The sequence below is a fragment of the Synchiropus splendidus genome, chromosome 17 (assembly GCF_027744825.2).
Source record: "Synchiropus splendidus isolate RoL2022-P1 chromosome 17, RoL_Sspl_1.0, whole genome shotgun sequence".
Classification (NCBI taxonomy): domain Eukaryota; kingdom Metazoa; phylum Chordata; class Actinopteri; order Syngnathiformes; family Callionymidae; genus Synchiropus; species Synchiropus splendidus.
This window is the reverse complement of record NC_071350.1, coordinates 5381708-5390244: the sequence shown is the minus strand read 5'-3', so window position 1 is coordinate 5390244 and position 8537 is coordinate 5381708.

Sequence of the window (8537 nt, the reverse complement as noted above, 5' to 3'; positions counted from 1 at the left end):
AAAAACCATACATTTGTTTTTTTTTTGCATTTACATAAATTCCCCCTGCTCATTTTATTGTCCATTAAAAATGATTTAACTGTCTTGTGTGACATGACTGGCTTCTTTCACTCTTTCAGGGCTAGTCAGACAGGTCCATAAGTGTCTTCTATGCACTGGTCGTATGCTCCACCTCAGGCACAGAAAAGACTTGTTCCTCAACTGCTACCAGTGCTAAAACGTCAAATTACAAAGGCTTTAGTGCCATCCATACCGCAGCAATTCTCTCATTTCCATTGTATTTTTTTAACCCAATATTATTACCCAGACTGAGAAGCCACAAAGGGTTGAAGGATGTATTTAGGAGAGTGAGGCACAGAGCGACTTGGTCAAGGTTGCCTGGCGCTATAGTGATGGGTTGATGATGGTGCTGAGCTCAGAAAATTAGGACTCAGTTTCATGAAACCTCATCAACTCCTCAACTTGCAATGTTGGAGTAACTGATATAGGAGTGAGGATTATAACAGGGATCTGCTCTCAGCCCCTTCTGTTTGCACCTGCTATCATTGGACTGACCAACAGTATGGTTAGCAGTGGTAAAGACTGCTAAAGGTAAAGGTTCTCGACCACAATCCGTTCCAGGCGGCTGTTCGAGAAGCGAATTGTTCGAAATCTGAATCTATTTTTTCCCATTACAATGAATGGAAAAAGAAATAATGCGTTCCAAGCCTTAAAATAGGCTTTTGTAGGAGTGAATGTAGAGTGTCTGCTGCAGGTGCGCTGTTCCTCTATGTGTGTGGCCGCTGCATGTGGGAGGGGTTGCAGAGTGAGTGACGTCTCTCCAGAAGTGAAGAGGTGCCCGGTGCGTGTGCAGTTCTGGATTTTCGTTCGAAGCAAAAAAAATCTAGAAATTTTTGTTCGAATTCCGAGACATTTGAAAACCGAGGTAATATATTTAATAACATATACCACTGTAATATATTTTGTCACCATAGCCACAAAGAGGTTAATCGATTTTAATTCTTCAGCTGCCTGTTTTGAAAGGCAGTCAGAACAGATCTATGTTGTAAACCCAGGTATCCGTGGCATTTAAATCAATACCAATTATGTCATCGTCCAAAGTTGATATTGCCTCCTATATCTTCAGATGACAACTGGATTTCTTTTATTAAATATTGATCTTATAATCTGGATGCATGTGGAAACTGGATGCAAGCAGATTCAAGAAACACCGTTGTAATTTCAATACTAATAAATAATGTGAACTTGTAATAATGAGATGCATTTGTAAGTCAATGACCAAAACATGTCAACTGTGAAACCAGTTGTTTGTAACAAGAGGTGCCCCAAGGAGGCTGTACTCACAACAGGTTCATATTTGTCAGGATGGTGTGAAAATCAATGTGCTCCTCCAGGGGTGGAAGTATGCTGATAAGCCACTCCCCATTTTTCTGCCACAAAGGAGGAATCAGTCAAGGACATTAATCTAAACATCAGTCATGCATGTGGAACACCCCATAAGGAGAATCAGCTTGCTCCTCCATGCATTTCCTGCAGGAGGCCGGGTGCCGTAGGTTGAAACTGTAACTGAGTGTCAGGGTATCATCACAGGGGATGTGGGCAGAGGGGCTAAAATCCATGTCATTAAAACCAAATTCTCACCTGAAGTACATGCAGATGGGAACATTCATTTTGTTTCATCATATGCCACACCTCATTTTCTGTCACTACCTTTCGCATCATTTCTGCCCTGCATATCTGGTGGCATCTACAATTCTGCTCCTCAGGACAAGAGCAGCTGTTTCCTCAGTGAAGACGCCCGATGCTGACTGCAGGCTATGGGCCTTCCACTCCACAGCTAATGTAATGTGCCGCTCTGTGGAGTGTGTTAACTGCAGAATATGCCTGCCAACTTGTTCACGTTTAACCTGCTAATCAATGCCACCACCAAGACTGAGTTGCTGTGGGGCGCTCCAGGCTCAAAGCATCGGTTGGAAGTCGGCTCCTTTGAGGTGTGTGTGTGTGTTTCAAATGTGAATCAAATGATGGGCCCATACATACATTTAAACAACAAAATATTTGCATCAGTTTGACAATGACACAATAAATCACGATGGTCAAGTTTTTATATCACCTTATTTAAACTCAAGCTCATTTAATGTCTTGAAAATATTTGTATAAAAAATTCAATTTTATAAGAATTTCAAGTACATTCAGATTAGAGGAAACATTGGCCACTTTGTAGCGAAAAACACCCCTGAACAAAAGCAAACAGATGCTTTTGTTTGCTTTTGTTCAGGGATTCCACCATGTTTGTTGTTGTTGTTATCATCCTAGCTGCCACGTGTCTTGTGCATCAGTTACTGATCAGTTACAATTACTTTATTGAATTAAACTTTTGTTTTGGGGTCCAAATGAACATTAACTGTGGTTAATACTAGCTAGCATACTAATACATACTAGCACCAGGTGTTAAACACCCCCTTAATATATACCGCAACAATGGAGTATTACTATTTGGTCGGTTGGGTCTTCGTCTGATGCGTAGTCATTCTATTCACCAATATGTCAAAAAATGATTGATGACCAACAGGTGCAATGATTTATGACCACCAGGTGCACTTTATGACCCCTGCCCCTTTCAATTGTCCAAAATAAAATACAGGAAGTAATAAACTCCCCTTCTTTTATAACAGGAACGAAATCAGGCGGTGGAACAGATTCATCCCCTGTGCAGGATCAGGTGAGGGCCTTTGTGCGGGAACAGCTGTAGCTCCAATATCACCCTCAAAATATAGGCAGGTTAGGTTTCAGAAATAGTTTAAATGTGTGACACAGATATTCCTCCGTAAATGAGTGGTGCGAGTAGTGTTTTTCGAACCATGTGGGATATTTAAAAAAAACACATTTTTAACTTACTAAAGAAATACTTTCAGTTTTCAGATATGTGATTTTCTACCTTGTTGGCGTTGAAGATGATGCTTAGTCTCTGACCCATTTCATCTTCGTTCTGAGCGTGAACGTTTTGCTTCTTCATCACTAGTGATGCCAGTTATTAAGAGTTACTTAGTAACACGTTACTCTTATATCACTACCCTTTTCAGTAACAAGTAATCTAATGTGTTACTATTTAAAAACAGAGTAATCAAATTAAAGTTACTTATCTAAGTCACTGTGCGTTGTTGTGCCATTGTCGAGAAGCCAAATATTACACCTCGCTTTCTACAACTGCGTCTTTGGGCATGACGCCATGTGCGGGACAAGCCAGTCACGTTTTCATCACGCAGGCAGCTCACGTGTCAAGCTGCCGGTTACAAGGCAGTAAATAACAGAGGCTTGAGGAGAGAGATGCACGTTTCTAGCTGAAAATACAGCCTCTACTTTGAATGAGTGTCTGCTATAGATGACGGTACTAACCCTGCAGGATCCACCAACAACACGCAAAACTATGTACCAGTTTTTTTTAATCCTCTTGAAAAGCAAAAAAGTTAAATCATAACATAACAATTCCTACATTTTATTATATAAATGGCAATATATCACTTTGTTTTGTTTTTCATACTTTTTGTGTGAGATTTTCGCTCCAATGGCTTAGAGTGCGTCAAAGTAAAACATTGACTGTACATTCATATAACTGAGATTGTGCTAAAAAGATGACCCCAAACTATCTAACTTAGTTACTTTTAAATTCAAGTAATCAGTAAAGTAACTAAGTTACTTTTGCCGGAGGGAGTAATCCATAATCAGTAGTCGGATTACTTTTTCAAAGTAACTGTGGCAACACTGTTAGTTACCTTAGGTTTTTTTTTCTCCTTGCTTCTCTCTGACAGGAATCCAAAATAAACCAAACTGAAGCTTGTGCTGTGTAATTTGAAGTCCTTTTTTATTGTGAACCACAAACTCTTATCGTCTCAAGAATATCAATAATTTCCAGAATTTTACAGTCAAAACCCGTATTCATGTTTTCCTCGATATACCAACTCAAAAAACAAAAAAACAAACAAACAAACAAAAAAAAAAACTCAACCCCAAAAGACAGTAGTGAGTAGTGACAGTAGTATCACTGCATTTCTTTCTCCTTTAGTCTCACAACTTTGGTACGTGAGATGATTCAATTGCTCACAGATGGACTACGTTGTTCAATATGAAACACAGTAGCACGAAGGCATTCACTCTGACTTCATATAGTGCAGATGTACAGTAGGGCTGGGAACATGAACAATGAAAGCATTCACTAAAGTGACTGCTGATCTGGTCTGGTAGCCAGGGCACCTACCAGACGGGAGAGGAGAGAGAGAGGAGCCCATCATGATGCTCCCTGCCCTCTGTTTTGTCCTGGTCACCACCAGCAACCCACCGATGACTGGGCAACCCACGCAGCCACCTGAGTCACTGTTGCCCCGGGTTGCTCATCGCTCTCTACTCTGAGGCTGCATGTTTGAGTTCCTTTTTATTTCAGCCGCACCTGTCTACATTAGTAGCCCTGTGGTTTGAAATTGCAGTGAATGCTTCTACCAATCTTGGACTGCCCTAAAGGAAATGACTTATGACTCCCATTTGCATAGTGAGAGAGGATATGAGATGCGGTCACTTGAGAAGCCAAGAATAATTCCAAAGCCTGATGTACTCTACGCTCTCATGCTCTGAGTGAAGAAGACAATGATGAGGGCCATGATTCACTTGGAAAAGATGTTTTGATTTTCGTGTTTCTAATCTTCAGTGCACACTGCTCTATTAACTAAAGCCATCATTTTCTGTAGGGCACCATGTGGAGGATTAAAACAAGCGATGCAAGAGTGCACAAAGACGCGGCTCTCAGATTGAAAGGAACATTTCTACATTACAACCCTTCATCCATCTATCCATTCATCCACATCTTGTCTCCTGCTTATCTGTTGTAGGTGCTGGTGGAAAACACTGGAAAGAATAGATACACATGATCTTCACCCCAAATTGTATTGAATTTTGGATCTAAAAACTGAGCAGAGAAGCAGAATTTCAGTAGTTGCAGCTTTATTCTCTTGACCAGCCTTTGGTTGGACAAGACTGAATTTGACAGCTTGTAAAAGCCACTTACAGACATCATGGATTTTGATCATAGGCTCATCTGTTTTCATTGACGCCCAGGATGCTGAACTTCTCATGGAGATACAGCTCATTCATCATCTCTGAACTTTATTATTTCTGTATTCTTCTCTATTTTTCATCCAAATATGTTTATGTAGAGCGTCATGAAAAACATCAACCTTTTTCTTTTCATTTATAGCACGAGGCTGGGCAATAAAACCCTAAGGGGCCTCATGATGACTGTTTTGAGGGGCCCTCAAGCCTAAAGAAAGGAGGCGATGAGAAAAGAAAATGTTGACATCATGGAACGACTAAATGGAAAAAAAAATCAAATGAAGATTTACGTCAATTATGAAATTGCATGATAAAAATATATGTTGTTAACTTTTATTTATTTGAAAACACATTCCATTCCACATAAAAACTGGTGTGTCTCACACATTACAAAATCTATTTTCAATTCTGATGTACGGGCTCCTAAAAAAAAAAAAAAAAAAAAAAGGTGGACCAACATCATATTGAACCCTGTGGGTTAGGAATGTGATGGCACTTAATTTCATATAATATAGTGTATATTTCAGCTAACTCGAAAAGGACAAAAAATGTGCAAAATAAAAATGCATTTGGCCCTTGGGTCCCAGTTTGCCCATGTGTTGACCTTGGAGCATGCTTGAACATGCACACAACTCTTAACTACAGTAGTTCACCACGTCATGTTGACGCCTTTTTATTCATCCAATATCTCACTCATATCAAATGAACCGCTGCCAAGTTGAGGCTTCTCACAGGTGAAAGTCTCAAAGTCTGTCATTCCACTTGGTTCTGTTGTATATGCTACATTTCTTCTTGCTGATGCGTAGAGTCCAAGAGCGGATTTGCTCCACACAAATACGTCCATCTTCTACGTGAATACTTCTCTATTACATATTCATCACTTTCCCTCTCCAGATTGTGTTCAACAGTGTGGAAATTGCTGAAACACACTATGAAAAGAGAAGAATGCAATGATTAGTTTTTGCATATGCAAACAACAACAGAAATGAGCCAATACACAACGTAGACATAAAGAACCAGAATCTGCTTCAGGCAGCAAAGAGACCTGCCATGGTTGCTGAACTAATGGGGGAGTGGATGTACACGACAGGAAAACCACCGGAGAGGATTAGTCATTAACAGAGACCTTCTTTCCCATGCAAATGTGTTGAAAGGGTTTCAGCCAGCATTAGAATGGGAAGTGACTCTTTCATCAGTTGTGTGGCTTTATTTCCTAGCTGATCAACACGTACGGACAGTGCGTACATGGGATAAGCACTGCTCATTGCTGCTGGTGTTAGAAACATACATTCAAGTGAGATCTAATTCCAATTTACAAAGTAGGGAGACTGTGCACAGTTTTCCATCCTTGCATGAATCAAGAGCAGATGTTAGATTTTGGAGGGTGTTGTTTACACCTGGAAAAGACGTTGACTTAATTTGTAGTAGTTTATCACTTCCAAAAAGCATTTAATGCTCACAACCAGCGTTGGGCAAGTTACTTTAAGTTAGTAACTCAGTTACAGTTACTAGTTGACTCGTTCAAAAGTAACTTTGTTACGTCAAGTTACTCATTACTTTCAAAGTAACTAGTTACTCGCAAAAGTAACTTTTTAAAAACACAATATTATAGCGGAGCTCAAACATAATCATCTTAGAACAGTCGAATCGGGCGGATTATGGTTATTTGTGTGGTCTACTAAACTAACTAGCCAGGTAATAAAGGCTATCTATCCATCTATAAGACCGTAACCACTTAAACCCTAAACCAGTGCAATCCCATTCCAAAGTCGCCACTTAGTGACCTAAAGGTGCAATGGAATGGTGCGAGTGCAAGTGAACGAATATAATATTGACAATATAATGAGTGAATGAGTGAATAGTGCAAAACCAATGCAGATGATCATCTCAACAGCAACACATCTATAGCAACTGGAAACATGAACTGCAGTGACAACTCCACAGCTGCGATAGGCAGCATGTCTTCCTCAACATACCTCACTGCTACTAGTATGTTCTACTGCTTCTGAGATCAAGGCTGTGCAACAGGTGTCCTGAAGTCAAGCTTCTGCTGTTTGGCTGCAGTGGCTTCTCCTGTGGCGTCAGACGGGTGAACCCTGGCAGCGTCTGCTTCGGGCTCTTTTTCCACCAGCTTGGTCGACGGGCGCTTTCTGAAGATGTTACGCCATTGGTATTTGGTTATTTGGTTTTGGACATGCATAGTGTTTTCGAGCCTCCACATAGCTAGCGCCCTACTACAGTATTTCTCTGGTCTTTTACAGCTAAAAAGGAAAAATAATGAGAAATTAATTATTATTATAGTTTTAATATTATAATTAATATTTAATATTAATTATATATTATAGTTATTAATTATAGTCAACAAAAAAATGACTATTTCTGGGGAGAGCCTACTGCTCACTGACACAGCATTATACAGCATTAGTTCTAGCTCTTCAAAAGCAGCATTATGGTCATAAAAATCTGTTGTAGGAACATGACAACACATGTTGTCTGTCCAGGCTCACTGCAACGCCCGAACAAAAATCCTGCCACAGACGGATATAACATCGCTCGAAATAACATATCATTAATGTCTGTGCTTGTTGAGCATTGTTGTCTGCTGTTGTTGGAAACTCAACTTGCACAGACGGGCGCTTTCTGAAGATGTTACGCCATTGGTATTGCTCGGTATTGCTGCTTGTTTTTTTTTCACAAGCGCGGCGCTGCGTTATGTGACTCATGTCACGCGATTTTTAAACCTTTTAAAGAATTGTTCATGCGAAGTACTGTGAAGTAAATCACAGTAATGAAAACGCGGAAATTTTGGTAATTATAATTATGGCCCTTGTTATTACAAAAGATAACGTAGTTCCCAACACTGCTCACAAGTCATCATTCTCACTGGAGAACTGTGGACTGTCACTGCAAATCACCACTGCGGCTGGTGGTGACTGGTGTTACCATCGAAACAGTCAAAGTCTTCAGAAGTGCCATCCAACCTTGATCTAATTTTGCCACAAACATTTTATTTAAAGTTAGATAGATTTGGGTCTCACGCTATTGTGTTCCAAATTAAACTAGTGATATTACACTATATTAATTTTCATTGGATTATGGTATAGAACAATAAATACATGGATAATAAATGGTAATAGATGTGGAGGTCTTGACAAATAAAAGAAGAATGCGTTTAGAATTTAATATTTGAAATGATGCGCATCAATGAACGAGTGACAGCAGGTAAAGAAAAGATTATATTTAATCAATTACACATTTCATTACAAATATATCTGTATCTCTACACAAAGAGCCCAGAAGGCCCCGATACACACTAACATTGGGCTTTTTTCATTAAAATAAATATAACAAAACTGGTATTGAGGAGACTAAAATCACCAAGGATGGTCCACCAAGGATGGTAATAGAAATAAAGAAAGCAGTCTCAGAGATGAAAA